The sequence below is a fragment of the Microcaecilia unicolor genome, chromosome 2 (genome assembly GCF_901765095.1).
Source record: "Microcaecilia unicolor chromosome 2, aMicUni1.1, whole genome shotgun sequence".
Lineage (NCBI taxonomy): Eukaryota > Metazoa > Chordata > Amphibia > Gymnophiona > Siphonopidae > Microcaecilia > Microcaecilia unicolor.
Window position 1 is genome coordinate 471,047,403 of NC_044032.1, and position 14,941 is coordinate 471,062,343.

Genomic DNA, 14,941 nt, shown 5'->3' on the forward strand with positions numbered 1-14,941 from the left:
TTCCTAAGTTGAAAATGACATCTCTACAGTCGATGACCTAACCTATGTTAAAACTTTTTATCACTTAGAAACCCCTATGCAATGCCATAATGCATTCCTCTGTACCATGTATGTATGCACCTTAATGCAAAACCATTTGTGTGCAATACCACAATGTACTCTTCTTTACCAAGTATGTATGCACCTAAATGTAATACCATTTGAAATCCTGTACCCGGAAATGGCGATCGCCATCACGGCATAATGTCAGCCACATTGAGCCTGCAAATAGGTGGGAAAATGTGGGATACAAATGCTACAAATAATAATAATAATAATAATAATAATAATAATAATAATAATAATAATAATAAGGGTACAGAGCAGGAGCTGGAAGATTTTGTTCTTTATTTGAATAGTGTGAATCATAATATTCAGTTTTCTTCTTACTGGCACAATAGCACTATCAGTTTTTTGCACATTATTATCACGTTAACAGATATAGGAACTTTTCAAACTTCAATATATTGTAAGGTCACAGATAGAAATATGATCTTTCATTATTCCAGTCATCATCCAAGACATCTGTGAGATAACATCCCAGTGGGGCAATTTTTCAGATTAAAACGCCTGTGCTCAACAATGGATCAGTTTAAACAACAAGCAATAGGTTTGCTTCCCCTTTTGTGCAATGGGGTTATCCTAAACAGATTATTAAAAGGGCTTATCGTAGAACCCTGTATGTTGATATGCAATGGCTGTTAAAACCTTCCACCTCTGATAGTTCTGACTCCCCAGTTTGTGTTCTTCCGTTCTCATCATGTTCACATGTGATTAGGAGAGCCATATTAAAATATTAGCACATCTTAGGAATCCATGAAGTTTTACGTGAGAAGCCCAGATTTGCATATCGACGGGGTAGGAATTTGGGACAAATGCTATTTAATTTGAAGAAGTGGACTGATGAAGGGGGCAGGCATTCCTCATGTGGAAGATGTTGCTATTGCAGTTATGCTATGAACGTTACAGTAGTTACTATACCCCATTCAGAATGTAATTTTTTTCTTTGGGCTAAAACTAATTGTGAATCCTCGGGAGTGGTTTATGGCATTAAGTTCCCTTGTGGGCTTTATTATATTGGTCACACAACAAGAAAATTCAGATTATGAATTGGAGAACATATCAGTAATATAAGAACCAATAAGCAGGATGCACCTCTCATGGCTTACTGGACACAATTTCATCACCTTGTATCTGATTTGAAGTATGTGGTACTACTCCAATTATCGTATATGGGAGGTAATTTACAAAACCGTTTGCTCTACAAGGAGCAATGCTTCTTCTACACATGGTGAACCATACCTCTGGGGGGTCTTAACAGGGAGGTGGAATGGTGCTAAGAAATTGATCTTCATTATTCAATGACTGTGTGGTTGGCTTTAAATTCAACGTCAGTGTGCACACTGGCACACGTCCTGTTTGGGAGGGTGTGATTCATTGTGGACTTGGCGTCCGCCTGGGAATGTTGGCCGTTATTGTAAGGTATGCATACATGTTTGAATTTATTTTGATTTGTTGTATAATTGGCGATATGATGGCTAGACTTTGTTCAACCTGTTTGAATACATTTTGTATATTGTTTTGTAATAGCGGTTCCTTCTGAAGAAGCGAGTAAGTGAAACTCTGAATGAGTTTAGGAAGTGCTTGGTGTAAAGCCAATTCTGATTGATTATTACATGAGTTCAAATTGGAGTGAAGTTTGGGAAATGTGCGACTAAACACATCTACAAGCCGCCTTACATGCAAAACATTTGGAAGTGGATATTCATTAAAATGAATTGATAGAAGGAAGGTTTTCACACTTATCAGAGATCATCTTTGGATAAGTACTTCAACATCTGAATTTACAACAAAAAGAGTCTTTGTGCAATTGGAGAACATTGAACTGTGTAATTACTATCTACAGCTGTGATTAGTGATTGGAATTTTATCCATCTGAATGAGAAACAATTCTGACTTGTGTTCTCACTAAGTAGTGATGCTATGGCTTGAGAGTGGCTGTTTTAATATTGATTTATTAACATTGATGATGGACAGTTGGTTGTTTTGGATTGCCCTCTGACATGTTTAATGTATGAATAGAGCTAGTCCACTCTAGTCTAGATGATGATGTGTTAGTCAGCATATAAATTTATCATCATAATAGTATCCAATAATATTGAATTTGGTTGTTTGATATGCTATTTTAGTAGTTCATTGTTTCAAAAAGCACAATGTAATATTAGCTTCCCCTGTTATATAAATACTGTAAAAATAAAGACAGATCAAAAAGTGACCGACGTCTTTGAAAAAGTATTTAAGCTAGGCTGTATACCTAAAAATAGACATACAGAGAGATAAACAACATACAAAAGTTTTTAGTCCTCTGCAAAAATTGTTGAAAAGTTGGGTAATTCATTATTTTATTACCCATAATGATGTAATAGCAATTATAGTGGAGAGGTTTAACTTAAGTTTAAAGTTTAAAATGTACCGGTAATTCATATCTCAATGTTTCTCTATCTAAATGTATCATTGGCCTTCCTATGCAGCTATAATCATGGTTTCATGAGGCAGATTGATCAACATATTGCTTCTGAACTCCCTATATATTTGGAAATAATCTGTAGAGAAGACACTCAGGGGGTCTTTTACTAAGATGCGCAAGTGTTTTTAGCTCACGCTAAAAATTACCTGGTGCTGCCTTCCAGATGCTGTGGAGGACTTGCAGACCATCTGCATATCCTCACAGCCTTCTCCGGGGTGACACCTAAGTCCACCCTGATCCACCCAGGGCCTCCGCTCCAAGTGGTATGCAAATCAACTTCTCTATTCTATTTGTATTTTCGTTCTGCTATTTCTTATGGATCCAGTACAGTTTCTATTCTTGGTACTTTCACTTCCCAATCTCTTTCTCCATCTGAAACCACTGTATATTGCAGGAGCACATTGGTTACCTTCTGCGGTCATAATCTCACCATCCATTTTGTCTTCTCCTTTCTTCTCAGCTCTCAACCTTCAACATTTCCTTCCTTTCATTCAACCATCTCCATTCTGTCTTACATCTCATCTTTGATGCTGTCATCATGCCTCACCTACTCTTCTCCGTACTCTCTTGCTCCTTCTCTTGCTCTCCACTAGGGATATCAATCCCAATCCTGGTCCACAACAACATCTCTCATCTTATCCATGCAGATCACACAGTGATGTATCCAATCTAATTTCTGTTCTCCTCTCTACTTCCTCTCTGCCTTTCTCAGGTGCTTTGTAGAATGCCTGCTTTGTCTAAAACAAACTCTACTACATCCACAACCTCTCTATCTTTCATGATATCCATATACTTGCCATAACTGAGACTTGGCTTTGCCCTGAAGACTCTGCTTCAGTTGTAGCCCTGTATCATGGAGGTTACCTTTTCTCTGTTACTCCTTACATGGTTGGGTGTGGAGGTGGTGTCATTTACTGATACCCTGATAAGTCTCTTTCTTCCTTTCTCACTGACATTGACTCCTGGCTTTCCTTCTTTCTTGAACCTTCATCTTCTTCCCTCATTCTTGGGGATTTTAACATTCATTCTAATGATCCCTCTGATTGTTATGTTTCTCAATTTCTCACTTTAACATCTTCTTTCAATCTTCAACTGTGTTCCACTACCCCCACTCACCAGAATGGCCACTGTCTTATCTTCTTCTCCAACTTCTCACTCTCCAGTTTCTATGACTCATCTCTTCCCCTCTCTGACCATCATCTGATAACTTTCACACTTAAACACCCTTCCACCCAGTCCCATCTAATCTAAATCAATACATTTAGGAATCTTCAGTGTATTGACTATTCTACTCTGCCCTCCAGTGTCTCAAACCCTTTGTCAACCACTAGGTCGTCCAAGTCTATCAATGAGGCTGTCTCTTCCTATAATGCTATTCTCTCCTCTGGTCTGGATACTCTCTCTCCTCCTATTCCCTGTTCTGTAAGGCATACCAAACCACAGCCTTGGCTGACCTCTAGAATCCACTACCTATGTTCCTATGCCCGATCTGCTGAACACATTTGGCCAAAATCCCCTGCCCGTATTGACTTCATACATTTCAAATTCTTGCTGACCTCCTTCCAGTCTGTTTTTTTACTTACCAAACAGGACTACTACATCCAGCTGACAAACTCTCTTGGCTCAAACCTTCAACATCTCTTTGCCAAGCTGAACTCTCTCCTCAAAGTGCCTTCACCTCCAACTCCCCTTTCACTTTCTCCCCAGACTCTGGCTTACTACTTTCATGATCAGTTTCACAAGATTAACTTTTAATTCTCAACCAAGTCAGCCAGGCAAACACATGCTGGGGGGTGGGAAATACCGCCAGGCTGCTGTGGTAGCCTGGTGGTACTTCTGGGTTAGTGAGCAGTAAGCCCTTGTTGGGATTACCGCCTCTTAGTAAAGACCCCCTTAAAGAGAGTTGCATAAACATGTGAACTGCTAATGCTCTGTCCAATCTCCACCCATGTCAATGCCCATTTGCAATGTACAAGCCATCAAATATTGGTGCATAGTTACAGAATAGTTATTAGCTGAAAACTACTCATTTTATGTGTGCATGTTCACATATGCGTGTAAATGACTAGAGTTTTGCATATATTCTTGCCATCAAAATATAGGGCCCTGTTTATTAAAGTGTGCTAGCATTTTTAGTGCACGCTAAAATTTGTGCATGCTAAATGCTAGAGACACCCATATATTCCTATTGGTGTCTCTAGCGTTTAGAGTGCACTAAAAATGCGAGCACACCTATAGTGTGTCTTAGTAAACATGGCTCTTAGGCAGCTCCATATGGAAATATTTGTTTTAGACACCAGGAGCCATTTGGAGTGAGTCCCATGCCAGTGATGTCCCTGATACGGGAGTCACAAATTTTGCATGATTCTCCTTGTTCTGGATCATCAGAAAAGTCAGGTTTCCCAGAAAAGAGAGTAGGTAAAGTCCCTGATCAGTTTGCGACCTTGTTGATCAGCTGTCACTCACACACATGCGCGATAATGCAGTGTGCTCTATCAGTGGCTGCATCATCTGTTCATGTACAGTCAACGGTGGAGTAAACTAGACAGCTCCAGGGAAGACCCAGAGCATAAAAATAGCCCCAGACAGGTGATTTAAATATTTTAAAAGAGCCGCTAAGACTTGCAAAGACTTGGTATTATGCTTGATTCAAGTGTGAATTGCATTATAAAATGTGATTGTGTGTGCACAGGAAAGCCCTTGCTTTCACCCCCGATGTATCCTGGGTGTAGGGAGGCCTTAGTAGAAACTGAAACGGTGCACTTTTTCATGCAGGCACCCTAGAATGAAGGAGAATGACACAGATACCAGCTCCTTTATCTAAGTTTTATAAAAATACATTTTTGAGGTCCAAAAATTATTTTATAGCCACAGCAAATGTGGTAGAAGGTCTCTTAAATATGCTATCTGGTTGCTAAGTGGTAAAAATGTTGAAAAAAAAACATGTAATCCATGAAAATAGAACACAGCCAAATTTTAAAAATCTAATTAAGTTAAAACATGAAAATGTTTGAGTAAAAAAATGTTCCACTGCAGCAAACCTGGTAGCGAGTGCTGAATCAGCACTACTAAGGGGCACCCTGAGACATCCCCAGTATTTCAGAGATCTGCAAGCGCCAATTCCTGTGCTAGAAAATAGAAATTATTTTCTAGCTCAGGGGGTAGAGAGTGGGCTTGACCTGCAGTAATCAGTTAGCACGAGGACACTGTTGCATGCTGCCTTATCGCACAATTAGCATGAGAGCCCTTACCACCTACTCAATAGGTGGGATTAAGGGCTTACGTGGTAATGGGCACGCAATAATTTGGAAATTAACACATGACCATTAATGGCACAAATAGAAATTTGCACTACAACAAAAATCCTCTCTAATATTGGATTAACTGAAATGAAAATGTAGCTTGATGCAGTACACATACTAAATATATCATACTAATGGATAACCTCTACCAGATGAAACTTTGGCCATAGTGGATACATTTTTTGTACTGTGAACCTTAAAAAATTTCAACAACTGGTGGAAGTTTTTTGTGCCAATGATGAGAGAAAGCACTTCGTGAATTTATTGGCTTGTGAGCCTACTGTAAAGGAGTCTGTTGAAGCTTTTTCCTCCATTAGTATGATATATTTGTTGTAGTGGGTATTCCTTTATCATCCTCTATAGCTCCTAGACAAAAATAAATTTGGCCATTTTAGAGCCATGTTAAAGAGTGGTTGGAGTGCGTGGGAGACCCACATGCTTTTTTTTTTTTTTTTTTAAATCCATGATATTTAATATGATGTTAATCTTACAAAACCATAAAGAAAATGGTAAACAGAGTAATTACATGCTATTTGCAGCGCCAGCCACTTTTTAGTGTGGCTTAGTAAAAGGACCCCTTAGAATTCTTCAGTATTAAAGAGGTTTGCCTTAGATATTTTATTCCTCAAAGTAATTCAGCTGTAAATTTAGTAACAGCATAAGTACCTAAATATATAAGAACGATGGGCCCCTTTTACAAAGCAGTGATAAGTCCAACATGGGCTTACCATTCGCTAAAAAGGAAGTACCGCTAGGCTACTGCAGCAGCCAGGTGGTAGCTCCCACCCCTAGCACGCTATCAATCCAACACTACAAAAATATTTTTATTTTTGTAGCGCTGGTGTGTACCCAGCGGTAATCAGGTAGTGCCGCTCACTGGCTGGTTACTGCCGGGTTAGCGTGGGAGCCCTTACTGCCACCTCAGTGGGTGGCAGTAAGGCCCCCCCCACAAAATGGCCACACAGTAAGTACTTCACTTGCCACATGGCCATTTCTTTAAAAAATGAAAGACCTTTTACCCACTGCTGTAAAAAGGGGCCTCGGCATGCGTCAAAGACATGCACCAATGCCAGCGCAGGTCTCCTTTTGCCTCAGCTTGGTAAAAGGGGCCCATAGTGATTCTAATACAAGTATTATAATAATAATAATAATACAGAGGGACATACAGTTGTGAATTATTGAAGTGCTTGTACAACTTTCATTAAGAAAACACTTTAAAGCATTCCTGTTCTACAATTTTTTTAATTTCACAGAAAAATAGTTTACAAAAAAGAAGCAAAAACTGGGCCTTCAGGATTGAGAAAAAATGTAGTCCTTTATTATCATAAATACCCTAATAAAGGATAATAAAGGACTACATTTTTTCTCAATCCTGAAGGCCCAGTTTTTGCTTCTTTTTTGTTTGCTTTGTCGTATTTGTATGCTGTTTTCCCTCTCTTTTGTGACAGAAAAATAGTTTAACAGTTGCATAGTAACATAGTAGATGACAACAGAAAAAAGACCTGCACGGTCCATCCAGTCTGCCCAACAAGACAACTCATGTGTGCTACTTTTTGTGTATACCCTACTTTGATTTGTACCTGTGCTCTTCAGGGCACAGACCGTATAAGTCTGCCCAGCACTATCCCCACCTCCCAACCTCCAGCTCCGCCTCCCACTACCGGCTCTGCTATCCAATCTCGGTTAAGCTCCTGAGGATTCATTCCTTCTGAACAGGATTCCTGTTTTACAGTTCAGATTAATTTTTTTCTTTGAGCCTGATATTTAAAATTTTAGCCTGACTCAACAATTTAATGAATAGATTATCAGAATGTCTGACTGAAAAACATCAGTGTGCTTGAAACATTCTTCAGCATCAGACTAGATAGGGATGCTGGTGCCAAAGTAGTGATTGCTTGTTAAATAAAAACATGCAGCACTATTCCTAATTTTTTTAAAGACAGTTTTTTTTTAAAGTCAGGAAACCTGAATTATATTTTTTCCAGGCTGTAGTAAAGTACAGTAATAACAAAATCTACAGCCCCCTTTTACTAAGCTGCGTAGGCACCTATGCGTGCCAAACATGCGCCAAATTGGAGTTACTACTACTACTACTACTATTTAGCATTTCTATAGCGCTACAAGGCGTACGCAGCTCTGCACAAACAAAGAAGAAAGACAGTCCCTGCTCAAAGAGCTTACAATCTAATAGACAAAAAATAAATAAAGTAAGCAAATCAAATCAATTAATGTGAACGGGAAGGAAGAGAGGAGGGTAGGTGGAGGCGAGTGGTTACAAGTGGTTACGAGTCAAAAGCAATGTTAAAGAGGTGGGCTTTCAGTCTAGATTTAAAGGTGGCCAATGATGGGGCAAGACGTACGGGCTCAGGAAGTTTATTCCAGGCGTAGGGTGCAGCGAGACAGAAGGCGCGAAGTCTGGAGTTGGCAGTAGTGGAGAAGGGAACAGATAAGAAGGATTTATCCATGGAGCGGAGTGCACGGGAAGGGGTGTAGGGAAGGATGAGTGTGGAAAGATACTGGGGAGCAGCAGAGTGAGTACATTTATAGGTTAGTAGAAGTTAGTTACTTAGTTAGTTACTTAGTTACCACGTGGCCCTTTGCTGTAATTTCAATTTTGGTGTGTGTCCACTATGTGCATCTGGAAAATAATTTTTATTTTCTGGCGTGCGTAATGGATGTGCACCAAGTGGCATTTGGCCCTCATAGATCATTACTGTCCAGATTCTTTACCACTAGGTCTATGGCTGGTGGTAAGGTCTCAGTCCCAAAATGGATGCGTGGCAATTTTGATTTTGCTTGAACGTCCATTTTCAGCAAAAATACAAAGAGGCCTTGTTTACAGGCACGCTAAAAAATGGATTGGCGTGCGCCCAAAACCTGTGCCTACACTACCGCAAGCTATTTTTCGGCGCACCTTTGTAAAAGGACCCCTAAGTTAGGATTTTTTCTTCACATTTTTATTTATAAAACAATACAGTTTCAAACTTACCTAGATAGGTGTGCTTTACGGGTACCTGTAAAAGAAGAAACACAAGTTAAGGAAAAGTGTCAAATTCTTGGCACAACTGATTAAAAAAATTAATTTTAAGAACAAAAACTTTATACTTATCTGATAATGTATTTTTGTATACAAAAGAAGTGTCCTACTTAGAGAAATTGGTAAATGGCTGTTACTGTAAGAATTTATTTTCTTAATACACTGGACAGTTTTTAACAATTTTTAGCAGTTTTTAAGAGTTTAAAAGGTTAACACAAAACATAGGGTTAAAATTGCTTAACTAATCTAAGTGCAATAAAACATAATTTTGACGGTTTCTCAACCAATGGCGTTTCAGTACAAGTTTGCATTTATATTTAGTTCGGGAGACATATACTGTCATGACTGTGGTCATGACTCCACTTTCAATCTCACCTTGTCTTCCAGTGGTCAGCTTCTGAGGTGACTCCAGTCTGTTATTTCCTTTGCATTGTTGCCCTGCTGCCACTTCCTGTATGTTCCAAGCCTCACTCTGGTGTTCAGTGTGTTTCCTGCCTCTGTCCTGTAGTAGGGACATCATCAGTGAGGGCCTTTATAAGAAGGTGAAGACATTCATTCAGGGCCTTTGCAAAGCCAAAGGTCTCCAGGTTTGTCGGTGTGCTTGTTAGCACTTCTGTCCTGTTTCCTAGTTAGTGTGTTTGTGTGGCACTTCAGCTTTAGCTCTTCTGTTTGTCTCTATGCTAGGGTTAGCCCTTCTGCTTAGTCCTTCTGGCTGTCTGTGTGCTAGGGTTAGTACTTCTGCTTTTGTTCTTCAGTTTGTCTGTGTGCAAAGTTTAGCACTTCAGCCTTAGTTCTTCAGCTTGTCTGTGTGTTGGTGTTAGCAGTTCTGTCTTGGTTATTGCCTGTTTGTTCTCTTGTGTGTTTGTGTGGCCATGTGGCCCAGCCTTGAGCTCTGCCTAGTCTGTCTCTCCTTGAACTCTACCTAGTCTGTCCAGCCTTGAGCTCTGCCTAGTCTGCCTTGCCTAGAGCTTGTCCAAGTCCTGCCTGCCTGCCTTCCTTCAGCTTCAGCTCCAGTCCTGCTTGTTCCAGTCCTACCTGCCTACAGCTTCTGCTCTAGTCCTGTTTTTCCAGTCCTGCTTGTTTCAGTCCTGCCTGCCTACAGCTTCAGCTGCTACAGCTTCAGCTGTAGTCCTGTTGTTCCAGTCCTGCCGGCCTTCAGCTTCAGTCCTGTTGTCCCAGTCCTGCTTGTTTCAGTACTGCCTGCCTTCAGTTTCAGCTCCAGTCCTGATGTTCCAGTCTTTCTTGTTTAGTCCAGTCCTGGTTGGAGGGTTTTGCCTGCTGCTGCCGCTTGTCGACAGCAGCCCAAGAGCTCATGTTGTCCTGAGTCCGTGACAGTTTGCTTAGAGCCTGAGACCGTGACAGTTTGCAAAGGCCTCAGTTCCTGAGACAGTGACATATATACAATAAGGAACCTGCTTTGACAGTGTTCCTTTTTATGTTTTTTACATATGATTTGGACCCCTGAAGCATGCGATTTACATGCCGAAACGTGGCTCATGTTGTCTTTCAGAAATAAAGGACTCCTGTTGTCTCAGTCTTGAAGGCCCAGCTGTGCTTTTTTCTTTGAATGTCAGTACTTGTGTACTGTTTTACCCTCTCTCTTGCCACTCAAAATAAAACATAGAACATGATGACAGATAAAGATCAAATGACCTATTCACTCTTCCTATCCATACCAACAATTAATCTTTACTATCCCTGCCTCCCCCATAGATAGCCAATGTGTTTGTTCCATGCTGTTTGAATTTATATACATTTTTTGTTTCCAAGACCTCAACTATGGGGCCATTCCACATATCCACCATCAGGGCAGGATTAAACTTATCGGGCACTCTATGCAAACCCTGAAAAATGGCTACCGGGACTTCTCATGGCAGCTTGCGGTACTATACAATGTACCATGAGCTACTAAGAGAAGCTGTGGCAGCCAAATTTTTTTTTTAGATTTATTTCTTCTCTTTCCATTTCACTTTGTCTGCTGAGAGGTAACATGGTAACACAGTTGAATGATGTTTGGCATTTACATATTCAGTTAGACCAGAACTGTTCATTTCTTCATTCAGTCTTTGAATAGCAACTGTTCTAATATTCTGTGAAGGCCAAGACCAACCTCTGAAATGTTTGAATTTTCAACTAGGGACCAAGTACATCATTTCAGCTCCCAAAAGGCTTATAATCAGTGAAAAGAAAAGCTTAACAATGGTCCAATGAAACTCTTAAATATGGCACCAGCTTTTTCAATCTTTTAAGGGGGCACCCTTTTGTCCCCAAGACTCTTTTTGTAACATGCTTTGTCTTTTCAGGACACTTATCTGATGTTATGATAATATGTTATCTTTCAGAGTATTTAGAACATTTTCAGGTATAGCTGGTATTAAATCATCTGAAGCAGCTGTGAGGATAAATGTTTTTGAATATTGGCCAGCATGTTTTTACATATTTTACTTTTCTTTTACCAACCACGCAGGAAAGATATTTTTTTATTATTATTATTTTTGTTCAGCCCAGCCCTGTGAGTTCACAGACAAGACCCTTGAAGTAATCTCCTGCCTCTGTTCCCACACAGCCCGAGATTTAAAAGAGGAGAGCAGAAACAATTTACCTCTACTATTTCTTTCTTTCTTTCTTTCTTTATTTATTTATTAGGATTTATTTACCGCCTTTTTGAAGAAATTCACTCAAGGCAGTGTACAGTATGCATTGGATCTTTAAAAAAAGAGGCACCAAAGTAGCTATATGTTAATATTAAATCACTATCATATAATTTGAAGATTTTGAACACAATACTTTATCCAACACTACGTAGGGTGATCACAGACTAGGATTTGGATATTAGACCTGTATAAAAATGAGTCAAGGCAAGGGACCAGATTTAACACACTTTACTATTTCCTCTTTTTAGCAGGCTTAGTTCCATTTTTATTAAGCAATGCATCTCAAGCCTCCAGAGTGTCATGTCTGGAAATGAGGTTCTAGCCACTGCAATATTCTACATTTCCTAGTAATTAAATATGCATTCCAAACAAATAACCTGATGTATTTCTCTGCAGGGGAATTATTTTCAAACACATAAATACATAATTTGACACACTTAGGCATTTTCTGTTTTGTCACTTTATCCATAACCGAAAGAACATTGTCTCAGAAGGCAGAAATGTTGGTGCAAGGCCAGGAACAGAGAAACTGTGTTGTTATTCTCCCCTTCTCCCCTCCCCCATATACCACAGTAGCCTGACTATGCTAAATTAACCTTATAAACTAATATTGGGTATATGAATTTACTATGAATGTTTTAAAATTGTATTTTTCTCAGGTGAGCACATGCCACCAACATTTGGATTTGTGCAAATCTAATCTACTTGATGCTTATCTGAAAGTTTAAACCCACATCTGTTAGGAGGAGTGAAAGTAGAGAAAGACCTCTTTAGGGCTGGTTGGGTGATTAATTACCACTGTGGTTACAGTGTGTAAGAAGTTGTTAATGTCATGCACATGAACATCTAAATGCCAGTTTATGAAGTCTGATAAGAATTAGGGTTAGGGTCTCAGTGTACAGTCCAAAGAGTGGAAACTGAGGAGAACCATTTAGAACTAAATGACATTTGAGGCCCATTAGGTGATTAATTATCATCATGGCTAAAGTGTATAAAAAGTCACTGGTATCATCGAGTGCCCAAGAAGACTAATGAGAATTAGTGAAGTCTGAGGATGCAACTACAGGCACAGAGCCATAGGGGTGCAACTGAAGAGATGTGACCAGAGGGAATGCTAGCCCCACTGGAGCATTTCGGAGCCCATCAGAGCCAAGGGAGCCATGTTACGGTGTTTGAAGATAATATGCCTGGGAGGTTTTGAGGTACTTTTGCTATTTTTGGAAGTAGACTGAGAATTTGTCCTTGGGATGGGCAAACCAAAGGTAAAGCCTAATGATTTTACTATTTCTGCTCCTCCACAAGTGGGCCCAGTGAATAATTGTATTATTGTCCTCATGTTGAAGGTAAGTATCATCTTTGGACAGTTCCAAAAGTTCTGCTGAACTCATTCGCCATCCCTACTACCTGGAGAAATTCTAGATGTTCTGAAGGTGGCATATCTAAAGTTGTGGTGTCATCAGCAGAAAAATGTTAGAGACTGTGACTTCAATTAGGGAATGCAAGAAAATTTAGAACTGGTTTCTGTTACTCCTACTGAAGCAAATGTTTTAATTGGGCTGAGGGGTCTAAAGTTATGCTGGACTCTATTCTCATGTCTGCTGGGTTGGGTTCTTCTTTAGTTTTGATGTTAAACCAATTGGTTTATTTTTTTTTTTCTTTTTGAAATTTTCATAGCTATTACAAATCACAATATAGTTTAGTTTCTATCAATTTGATAATAAGGAAGCATTTTCAATAACAGACATAAAGTGGATAACAACAATAATTATCAAAGAAATTAGGTAATTAGCCCATGTCTAGAAGAACATGAGGGGCATAATCAAAAGGGGCACCAACGTTATGCTGAGGATGTCCTCGCAAAACGTCCCGGTGGAGGGGCAGGGAAACCCATATTATCGAAACAAGATGGATGTCCATCTTTCATTTCAATAATACGGTCGAGGATGCCCAAATCATTACATTTAGGTTGTCCTTAGAGATGGTCATCCCTAGACTTGGTTGTTTCCGATTTTCGGCGATAATGGAAACCAAGGATGCCCATCTCAGAAACGACCAAATGCCAGCCCTTTGGTCATGGGAGGAGCCAGCATTCATAGTGCACTGGTCCTCTTGACATGCCAGGACACCAACTGGGCACCCTAGGGGGCACTGCAGTGGACTTCAGAAATTGCTCCCAGGTACATAGCTCCCTTACTTTGTGTGCTGAGCCCCCCAACCCCCCCAAAACCCACTACCCACAACTGTACACCACTACCATAACCCTTACGGGTGAAGGGGACACCTAGATGTGGGTACAGTGGGTTTCTGGGGGGTTTTGGAGGGCTCACATTTACCACCACAAGTGTAACAGGTAGAGGGAGATGGGCCTGGGTCCACCTGGCTGAAGTGCACTGCACCCACTAAAACTGCTCCAGGGACCTGCATACTGCTGTGATGGACCTCAGTATGACATTTGAGGCTGGCATAGAGGCTGGCACAAAAGATTTTTAAAGATGTTTTTGAGGGTGGGAGGGAGTTATTGACCACTGGGGGAGTAAGGGAAGGTCATCCCCAATTCTCTCCATTGGGTCAGTTCAGGCACCTTTTTGTGGCTTGGTCATAAGAAAAACAGGACCAGGTAAAGTCGTCCAAGTGCTCATCAGGGACGCCATTTTTTTTCTATTATGGGTCGAGGACCTCCCATGTGTTAGGTACGCCCAAGTCCCGCCTCCAACACCCCCCCCCCCCCATGAACTTTGGTTGTCCCCGCGACGGAAAGCAGTTGGGGAAGCCCAAACTCAGCTATCGATTATACCGATTTGGGCGACCCTATGAGAAGGACGCCCATCTTTTGATTTATGTCAAAAGATGGGCATCCTTCTCTTGCGAAAATGAGCCTTCATGTGTACTAGCCAAAACAAAGAAAAATAGAAGGAAATCAAAATAGAATAAATCCAGGCCTGAACTAGACCTGGCTTTCTAAACTAACAAAGGTGTTTCTAAGATTTAAGGACTAAACCCACACCCTTATCAAAGAAGTACTTATTACCCTTTAGAAAACTCTCCAATTGAGTGGCATTAAAAAAACCACCATAATCCTTCACAATTAATTAAACACTTACAAGGATACCTAAAAAAAAAATGTAGTTCCTTTAGCAATAACCTGAGCCATTAAGACCAGAAATTGTTTCCTACAAAGCTGAGTTGCACAAGCCACATCAGAAAAGTTTTGAATCTGTTGGCCACAAAAAAGAACACTCTTATTTTTAAAATAAGTCTTTACCACCAAGATGTTTTATGTTCTGGATGTAGAGAGGTGTGGTAGCCGTGTTAGTCCACTCTTAAAGGTTATCAATAGAAATCAAACAAAAGAAAACATGGAAAAGAAAATAAGATGATACCT